Genomic DNA, 9,966 nt, shown 5'->3' with positions numbered 1-9,966 from the left:
CTCACGTTCTAACCCTAAGTTCCCTCTAGGCCAAACCTGTGTGTTTCGTCTGTTCACATTGCATTAATTACCTATGTATATGTCTTCTAAATATCATACTCCATCAAGAGCAATGTCACAGTTGCTCATTTAAGTTAGAAAACTTTTGACCTTGTCTCTCCACCTCTCAAGATATTAAGATGACTCTGATGATCAGTAATTAGCAATCACTAGCGACCAGTGATGTTGGGCATCATTCTGCCCAACGGTTCTGCCCAAATGGTATATCTGTTGGCCATTTGACTCTTTTCTTGGAAAAGAGTTAATTTGAATCCTTTTCCAACTTTTTTTGTTTTATTTTGTTTGTATTGTTTTGTGCTATTGAGCTGTATGCATTTCTTACATATTATGAATATTAACCTCATATCAGACACACACGAGTACACATAAACTGGTGAAATCTAAGTAAATGTTGTGAGTATACCAATGTAAGTGTTCTGGTTTGGGTATTGTACTATATTACAAAGATGATACCTTTGGGTGAAGAATGTCTAGGATCATCTTATACACATGATGCAACTTCTTATGAATCAAAAATTGCTTAAGGTGGAGAAGTATTGAAAGAATGAATTAAATGAATACATAGATCATGAGTTTGCACAGCTTCATGAATGTAAATGTGTAGGTTAAGACATCTTAATATTTCTGCATTATGGGTCCCATAGAAACTGAACTTTCTTATTTGCTCCAGCTGAATTCCAAACATGTTTTCTGGGAGTGTAAAAAGTGTTTGTTGATTGTTAAATAGTTCTGCAACATTTGGGAAACACTGACTAAATGAGTTGTATTTGTTTTCTATTGTATAACAAATTACTACAAATTTAAAATCTGAGAACAACATAAATTTATAATTTCACGCTTTGTGTAGGTCAGAAGTCAATGTGAACTTAGCTTTGCCTTCTGTTTATGGTACCTCAAGATTAAAAGTAAGGTATCAGCTGGGCAGGGATTTAGCTCAGTGGTTCTGCCACCTGCCTTGCAAGAGCAAGGTCCCGAGTTCGATCCCTGGTACCGAAAATAAAACAAGTAAGGTGTCAGTTGGGCTGTAGACCTCACTGAAGAAAAATAAAGAAAGGAAGAGTAAAAAATCTGGAGACAGATTGCTGTTTTAAGTTGTACAAGAAGAGTAGATCATTCTGGAATTCTGAGAGAAGAGGATCTCAGTCAAAGCCCTGTGTTTGGCTTGTGTTCCAAGGTGTAGAAAGGAAGAGAATGTGGCCAGAACTCAGCAAATGAGAGAAAAAGCAAGAGGAAACTAAGTCAAAGAGGCTGCAGAGGTTTCATTTACATAGAACCTTGTAGTCTACTCTAAAGACGTCATGAGATTAAATTGTCATTGAAAAACTTTAAGCCAGTTCCCGGGCATACAGTGGAGCCTTTCCCACTGCCGCTGTTCCCGCCATCATGGGTTTCCTGAAATTGATTTGAGATGGAGAACTTTAAATCATACAAGGGTCTGCAGATTATTGGACCATTTCAGAGGTTCACCGCCATCATTGGACCGAATGGCTCTGGTAAGTCAAACCTCATGGATGCTATCAGCTTTGTGCTAGGTGAAAAAAACAGCAACCTGTGGGTAAAGACGCTGCAGGACCTAATCGACGGAGTGCCCGTGGGCAAGCCAGCTGCTAATTGGGCCTTTGTCAGCATGGTCTACTCTGAAGAGGGTGCTGAAGACTGCACCTTTGCTGTGTCATTGTAGGTGGTTCCTCTGAGTACAAGATCAACAACAAAGTGGTCCAGCTACATGAGTACAGGGAGGAATTAGAGACGTTGGGCATTCTCATCAAAGCCCATAACTCCCTTGTCTTCCAGGGTGCTGTGGAATCTATTGCCAAGAAGAACCCCAAAGAGAGGATGGCTCTGCTTGAAGAGATCAGTCACTCTGGGGAGCTGGCCCAGGAATATGATAAACAAAAGAAGGAAATGGTGAAGGCTGAAGAGGACATGCAATTTAATTACCATCGTAAGAAAAACAGCAGCTCAACACAAGGAGGCCAAACAAGAGAAAGAAGAGGCAGACTGCTACCAGCGCCTGAAGTGGTGTGAGCTCAGGTACAGCGGCAGCTCTTTAAGCTTTACCACAGTGAAGTAGAAATTGAGACACTCAACAAGGAACTAGCCTCAAAGAACAAGGAGACTGAGAAGGACAAGAAGCGTATGGACAAGGTTGAGGATGAGCTAAAGGAGAAGAAGGAGCTGGGCAAAAGGATGCAGGAGCAGCAGATTGAAAAGGAGATCAAGGAGAAGGACTCAGAGCTGAATCAGAAGCAGCCTCAGTACATCAAAGCCAAAAAGAATACTTCCCACAAAATCAAGAAAGTGGAAGCAGCCAAGAAGTCCCTCCAGAATGCTCAGAAACACTACAAGAAACATAAAGGTGACATGGATGAGCTGGAGAAGGAAATGCTGTCAGTGGAGAAGGCGCGGCAGGAGTTCAAGGAACCAATGGAAGAGGGGAGTCAGAGTCAAGCCAGAGGCTTGACCCTGGAGGAGAATCAGGTGAAGAAATATCATTGGTTAAAAGAAGAAGCCAGCAAGAGAGTAGCCACTTTGGCCCAGGAGCTAGAGAAGTTCAATCGAGACCAGAAAGCTGATCAAGACCGCCTGCATCTGGAAGAGTGGAAGAAAGTAGAAAGTAGGCCAAGATCAAGCAAAAGCTGCTGGAGATTGAAGAGAATCAGAAGCGGATTGAGAAGCTGGAGGAATACATCACCACTAGCAAGCAGTCCCTAGAGGAGCAAATACAGCTAGAGGGAGAGCTGACAGAGGAGGTGGAGATGGCCAAGCAGCAGATCGATGAGATCAATAAGGAGCTGATAAGATCAATAAAGATCGATAAGGAGCCCCAGGTGATGGAGCAGTTGGGGTATGCCCGCATTGACCTCCAGGAGAGCAGCTGCCAGGAGCAAAAGGTAGAGATAATGGAAAGCATCAAGCATCTTTACCCTGGCTCTGTGTATGGCCGCCTTATTGACCTCTGCCAGCCCACACAAAAGAAGTATCAGATTGCTGTGAACAAGGTTTTGGGCAAGAACATAGATGCTATTATTGTAGACTCAGAGAAGACAGGCTCAAGGAGCAGCATGGGGAGCCTGAGACCTTCTTGCCTCTTGACTACCTAGAGGTGAAACCTACAGATGAAAAACTCCAGGAGCTGAAAGGGGCCAAGTTAATGATTGATGTGATTCGCTATGAGCCACCTCACATCAAAAAAGCTCTGCAGTATGCTTGTGGCAATGCCTTTGTCTGTGGCAATGTAGAGGATGCCCGCTGTATTGGCTTTGGAGACCATCAGTGTCACAAGACAGTCGCATTGGATGGGACCCTGTTCTAGAAGTCAGGAGTCATCTCTGGTGGGCCCAGTGACTTGAAGGCCAAAGCTCAGTGCTGGGATGAACAAGCAGTAGACAAGTTGAAAGAGAAAAAGGAGCGGTTGACAGAGGAACTAAAAGAACAGGTAAAGGCAAAACAGAAAGAGGCAGAACTGTGTCAGGTGCAGTCTTAGGCCCATGGACTGCAGATACGGGTCAAGTACTCACAGAGTGACCTAGAATAGACCAAGACATGGCATCTGGCACTGAATCTCCAAGAAAAATCCAAGCTGGAGAGTGAACTGGCCAACTTTGGGCCTCGAATTAGTGATATCAAGTGGATCATCCAGAGCTGAGAGAGGGAAATGAAGGACTTAAAGGAGAAGATGAATCAGGTGGAGGATGAGGTGTTTGAAGAGTTCTGTCAGGAGATTGGTGTATGCAATATCCGAGAATTTGAGAAGGAAAATGTGAAATAGCAGAATGAAATTGCCAAGAAGTGTTTGGAGTTTGAGAATCAGAAGACTTGCTTGGGGATCCAGTTGGATTTTGAAAAGAACCAACTGAAGGAAGACCAGGATAAAGTACACATGTAGGAGCAGACAGTGAAAAAAGATGAAAATGAGATAGAAAGGCTCAAGAAGGAGGAACAAAGACACATGAAGATCATAGAAGATCATAGATGGCTCAGCTACAAAACCTGAAGAATCAGCACTTGCCCAAGAAGTCAGAAGTAAATGACAAGAATCACAAGATGGAGGAGATCCGTAAGAAACTGGGAGGGGCTGACAAGGAAATGACTCATTTACAGAAGGAGGTGACAGACAATGAAACCAAGCTTGAACAGAAGTGCAGTGACCACCACAACTTGCTACAGGCATGCAAGATGCAGGACATCAAGTTGCCACTCTCAAATGGTACCATGGATGATATTAGTCAGGAAGAGAGTAGCTCTCAGGGAGAAGATCCAATGAGTGGTTCCCAGAGAACTTCCAATATCTATGCAAGAGAGGCCCTCATCAAGATTGACTATGGTGACCTTTGTGAGGATCTCAAGGATGCCCAGGCTGAGGAAGAGATCAAACAGGAGGTGAACATATTGCAGAAGAAGCTAAATGAGCAGCAGCAAAGTGTGCTTCAGCATATTGCTGCCCCCAACATGTAGGCCATGGAAAAGCTGGAAAGTGTCGCAGACAAGTTCCAGTAAACCTCAGATGAGTTTGAGGCAGCCCGAAAGCAAGCAACAAAGGCCAAGAAGGCATTTGAACAGATTAAGAAGGAGCACTTTGATCATTTCAATGCTTGTTTTGAATCTGTGGCAACCATCATTAATGAAATCTATAAGGCTCTGTCCCTCAACAGCAGTGCCCAGGCATTCCTGGGCCCTGAGAACCCTGAGGAACCCTACTTAGATGGCATCAACTACAACTGTGTGGCTCCTGGCAAACACTTCTGGCCTATAGATAACTTGTCAGGGGGAGAGAAGACAGTAGTAGCTCTGGCCCTCCTCTTTGTCATTCTTAGCTACAAGCCAGCCCCCTTCTTTGTCCTAGATGAGATTGATGCTGGCTTGGATAACACCAACATTGGCAAGGTGGCAAATTACATCAAGGAGCAGTTGACTTGCAACTTCCAGGCCATTGTCATCTCTCTCAAGGAGGAGTTCTACACCAAGGCTGAGAACCTCATTGGAGTCTATCCTGAGCAAGGGGACTGTGTGATCAGCAAAGTCCTGACCTTAGACCTCACCAAGTACCCAGATGCCAACCCAAACCCCAATGAACAGTAGCAGTAGTTCTGTCTTTCCATCCTGTCTGGATCCCAAACTGCCCCTCTCTCAATCTCTGGATATTTGGCTCCCACCTTTCCTATCCCACCTAGCCTTGTTTGGTGTAATCATGGGATTTAGATTCTGCTCTGAAGCATGAAGAGGACCAAAGGTCATGTTAGGTCTGCAGCAAAATTCCTGAGCTATGGGGGGCATCCTGGCCCCTGGAAGGAGGTGCTGAGCTGAGCTGAACAGGGCTATCAGTCCATCCCCCTCCCAGTTCCCTCCATAATCATGAGTCCCTTCCCCATGTGTGTGTGTGGGTATGTATGTGTGCATATGTGTGTTTGCCTGTATGCATGTGGGTATGTTTGCAAAATAATAAAATATATTGGAGACCTATCTTTGAAGAGGCCTAGGCTGAATTTGATTCCAAAGAGAGCTTAGGATGACAGCACCCCAGAGCTGGACGAAAGTTCTGAGTTCCTCATAAGAGTCTTAGGCTGTCACCAGAAAGTGCCCTCATTCACTGTACTCATTCATTTGTGTACATATCAAACATATACTGAACACCTTTTATTTGTCAACCTCTAAGCTTAGAATACTGAGTTGAATTTGACATCTCTCTGTCCTCCTGGTAGGAAATACAATGGGTTCATGAATTACTACAGTTAGCCAAGTGTCTTAAGTACTTCAAATATGAGAAGAGGATGATCTCCAGACTTCCTAGAGAAAGTCAGATTTGAGCTGGACCTTGATAAATTGGTAGGATCTAGTCAGGCACTAGGAGCTGAGCATGAGCTCTAGGGACAGACAGTTAAGGGTTCTGGTCCCATTTTTTATCACTTACTAGTTGTTTGGCACTGGGCAAATCATTTGACCTTTCTGTGCCTCAGTTCTCTCATCTGTAAAATGAGGCTAACAATATTACCTACCTCGTAGGGTTTAATAATGTCAAGCTCCCCACTGGAGCCTTATCCATGTGTGGAGCCCACTAGGTGCTGACCCCTCAGAATACAAGCTTTCTCAAGGGACAGAAGGGACCTCCAAATCTGGGAGGTACTGAAATGCCCTGGTTACTGGGAAAGTTTCAGAGCACTGATAGGGGCTTACCTGATAAGTGGAGGGCCTTAGAAAGCCTCTAGCTTCAACCATTTGTGCAACCAGGTACCTAGACCCCAAGATGGGATGTGAGGAACTAGAGGGAAAGGTAGCCTGAGCCACATCCCAGCCTAACAAGTGGTTCTTATTGGGAACTAACCTCATTAGCTACAAGGACTGTGCAGAAGTAGCAAAGCCAGGTGTGATGAGTTCAGCCTTTAGTCATTCCCACACATTAGTATACTTGTCTTATCTTAATCTGTGTATTGCTTTTTAAGAGTTAAATCAGGGCTGGTGATGTAGCTCAGTGGCATATCACGTGCTTAGCATGCACAAGGCCCTGGGTTCCATCCTTAGCACTTCCAAAAAAAAAGTCCTAATTATTGAAGTAATGCATGAATCCATCTCTTTAAGAAATTAGGTTGTTATAGGTAAAGGTAGTCTCATTAAACTACCAACTACTCCCCTTCCTGCTCCTTCCCCCCTTAACTGCTATTATGTTTATTGTACTTCCATCTAGACTTTGTTTCAATAGTTCTACATACATATATGAATTCACTGAGAATGTTTTGTATCTAATGCAAATGTCATATTGAATTGTTCTCCGATTTGCTTTCTTTACTGAACAATGTTTTTGAGATCTGTGCATGTTGCTAAGTGCAAATCAATCCATCCTCTGTAATGGTTGTATAGATTGCGATCATGTGAATCTACACATTTTACTTCCCATTTCTCTTGTGAGGGACATTAAAACTCTTTTTAGTTTTTGTTGTTATAAAATACTACATAGGAGCATTCCTAAAAAAAAAAAAAGCTTTAAGCACAGACATAACGTAATCTTACTTATATTTTAGCAAGCTTAGCCTAATTGCTTTTCAGAGAAAATAGTAAATAAGAAAAGGGAAGAAGAAAGGAGGCTAGTTAAAAGGTTATGGTAAGAGTCATCGGGAGATATGATAACCCTCTGGGCCAGGATCATTATGATGGTGATAGTTCCAAACCCATCAGGTTACCCTGCAGGTCAGTGCAGTAGGCCCTGCCTAGAACCACGCCTAACACATACCAACTCTTACACAGTAGTTCAATGCAAAACATCTAAGAAAATGTTAAGAGTTGCTAATGTTTGGGAGAAAAATTCAAACTCTAGCATGGTATAAAGGGATTTACCTTAACTCTATATCCTTTTGCACCTATTTCCTCAAAGTAATTTAAAGTTGTTAGACCAATAAGAAAAGTTACTTTATTTTCTATGTACATAGGGCGAAGTTGAACTTGAAGCCAGAAGTAAATCCTGTAACTGGAGAAATGAGACTGTCTACTGGACTGAGAAGAAAACTGACAGAGGTAACCCTGATTCGAAAGTGAAGAAAGTTGCACATTCTCTGGTCCTGGATGAGAAAGGGATAGGCCTTTGTCTTATCTGTGAAACAACTTTCTGGCAAAGATTCCCTAAGAAGGAACTTACAGCTCACCGCTGTGGCATAGGCCTGTAATCCCAGCACTCTGTCCTTCTGGGGTGGTTAGGCAGGAGGGTCACAAGTTCGAGCCCAGCCTAAGTAACTCAGCAAAAACCTGTCTCAAAATAAAAATTTAAAAAGGTCTGGAAATGCGTGTTACTGTGAATGCCATGGGTTCAATCCTCAGTACAAAAATAAAAAAAGATAAATGAGGAGAAAGGGGAGGGGTCTCCTGTCAGAGAGATGAAGCTCTATCTCAGAAGCAGGGAATCCAAACAAACTTTCTAAACGCTAATCCCTCAGAACAGCACAACCCTGCAACCTGAGAGTTGACCATTTGAAGTTTCATATGTGTGCTGAGTTCCCTTTTTTCTGCTCAGGATTTGTGGGCATCTTTTGAAGATTGCCACCTATTTCAACTAAGAAAAAGATAGCTTATCTGTACGTAAGCATTAAAGGTGGGCACTGTATCTGCCCATTCCCCATGGACTAGAAGGGGAAGAGGCTCCAACGAAAATCTGAAACTCTGAATGGACCCAAGGATGCTTGCATGAGCATCCTCCTTTCTGTAAACCTTCCTTCCACCGTACACCCCAGGGCTCAAAGCTGTGACTTTTCCAATAGCACAAATTTGTCCTCTTGGATAATTCAGTGTGTAGAGCCTGTTCTCCAAATAATCTTTTCCTCTTCCCTCCCCTCCAGACGATGCATGTTCATTTTTCCTCTTATGTCTATACAGGAAGGGAGTGTTACCATCTCGCCACCTGTCACCAAGGCAAGAAACAAGTGTATTAATTTTAAATAAAATATTTAAACAGGAAACAAAAAAATGTGATACAAGAAGAATATTTGCATCCGTAGTGATGAGTCCCCACTTTTAAACTCCCACAAGACTGTAAGTAACTCCCTGACTCCAGCTTGTTCTGGCCTTAGTCCAGCATCCATTCCCCCCGATTGGAGCTTAATAGAGAACTCACAGGTGGATGCTCCTGGGAGACTAGGAATTTAGCATCCAGTGAGCCTACTTCCTCCAAAAGCTTGTTTGAATCATATCTATAGATTTTATGACACTAGAAGACTATCCTTCAAAATATCTCCTGAATACTTATATATTGGATAGTACGAGTAAGTGATAAAGTACAACAAATCTCTAGTAAGCAACCAGCTATGGTGACCAAACTACAGGCATCTGGAAAAAGCTGGATAAGCTGTTGCCGTATTAAAACATTGATTGGCATTGCTAGTAGCTGAAAAATGTCCAAAGTTATCTAGAAACACAGAAAATCAATGTCTTAACACAAGAAAAAAAACTCACACTCATGCCATATCCCAACAAAATCAGGGAATTTAGAGAGGGTTTCTGAGTTATGCAGTAATTTAGGGTCCTAGGCTATACCATTATCTCAAGAGCCATAATTCCTCTCCAAACAGCTGACAGAATAGAAACTATTAAGTGTGTCTGATGGGTCAGACATAGAAGTGGAATATATCACTTTCTTCCATACCACTGATCATAGCTTAGTCCTATAACCACCTCTGTAATTGCTAAAAAGACTCAGAAATGTATTGTAGTCTAGTTGTACATAGGAAGAAAATGAAATGGGTTTGGTGTGCATGCCACTAGTCTTTGCCACAAAGAGTTTAGGAGAAAATGCATTGCTACACTGTATCTTTTCCTTTGAGCAGAGGAGGCTTTTTTCCCTCATAATTCTTTTTTTTTGTGGGGAGAGGTACCGGGGATTGAACTCGGGACCTTGTGCTTGCGAGGCAGGCAGCAGAACCACTGAGCTAAATCACTAAGCTAAATCCATCATAATTCTTTAGACTGAGAACTAGAGTCATTTCTCTGGTTGCAATGGCCGTCTCCTCAAAAGGACATTTTAAGAGCTTATAGTGAGTGGTACTTGTGTGTGTGTGGGGGGGTGATAAAATGTGCATCTATGTGCTTCCCTATACCTTCCAAGTACTTCAGGTATCCTCAGAGAACTGAAAAACCAAGACACCATTTAGTCTTCTGTTAAAAAAAAAATAAACACATGAGGTAGACATGGTAGTGCTTGCCAGTAAAACCAGCACCCTGAGGCTGAGGCAGGAGGATCAAAATCTCAAGTCCAGTATTGTTTTAATTAGCATTTCTCTAAGGGCCAGAGATATTGAACATTTTATGTATTTATTGGCCATCTGTACCTCTCTCGGAGAGGTGTCTATTCATTTCACTTGCCAATTTTTTGGTTGAGTCTTTTATTTTAGAAGTCTACTTTTTGAGTTCTTTATATGTTCCAGATAT

General features: G+C 42.6%; 1 pseudogene; it reads left to right on the top strand.

The window, feature by feature from the left end:
- The first annotated feature begins 1,443 nt into the window (after positions 1-1,443).
- LOC101697299 (structural maintenance of chromosomes protein 1A pseudogene) lies at positions 1,444-5,293 on the top strand (annotated as a pseudogene).
- The last annotated feature ends 4,673 nt before the right edge of the window (positions 5,294-9,966 follow it).

The sequence above is a fragment of the Heterocephalus glaber genome, unplaced genomic scaffold (genome assembly GCF_053883595.1).
Source record: "Heterocephalus glaber isolate CG9 unplaced genomic scaffold, H.glaber_assembly_v1.0 deba00000281, whole genome shotgun sequence".
Classification (NCBI taxonomy): domain Eukaryota; kingdom Metazoa; phylum Chordata; class Mammalia; order Rodentia; family Bathyergidae; genus Heterocephalus; species Heterocephalus glaber.
Note: the sequence above shows the minus strand (reverse complement) of the source record. Positions and strands in the feature narration are given on the sequence as shown.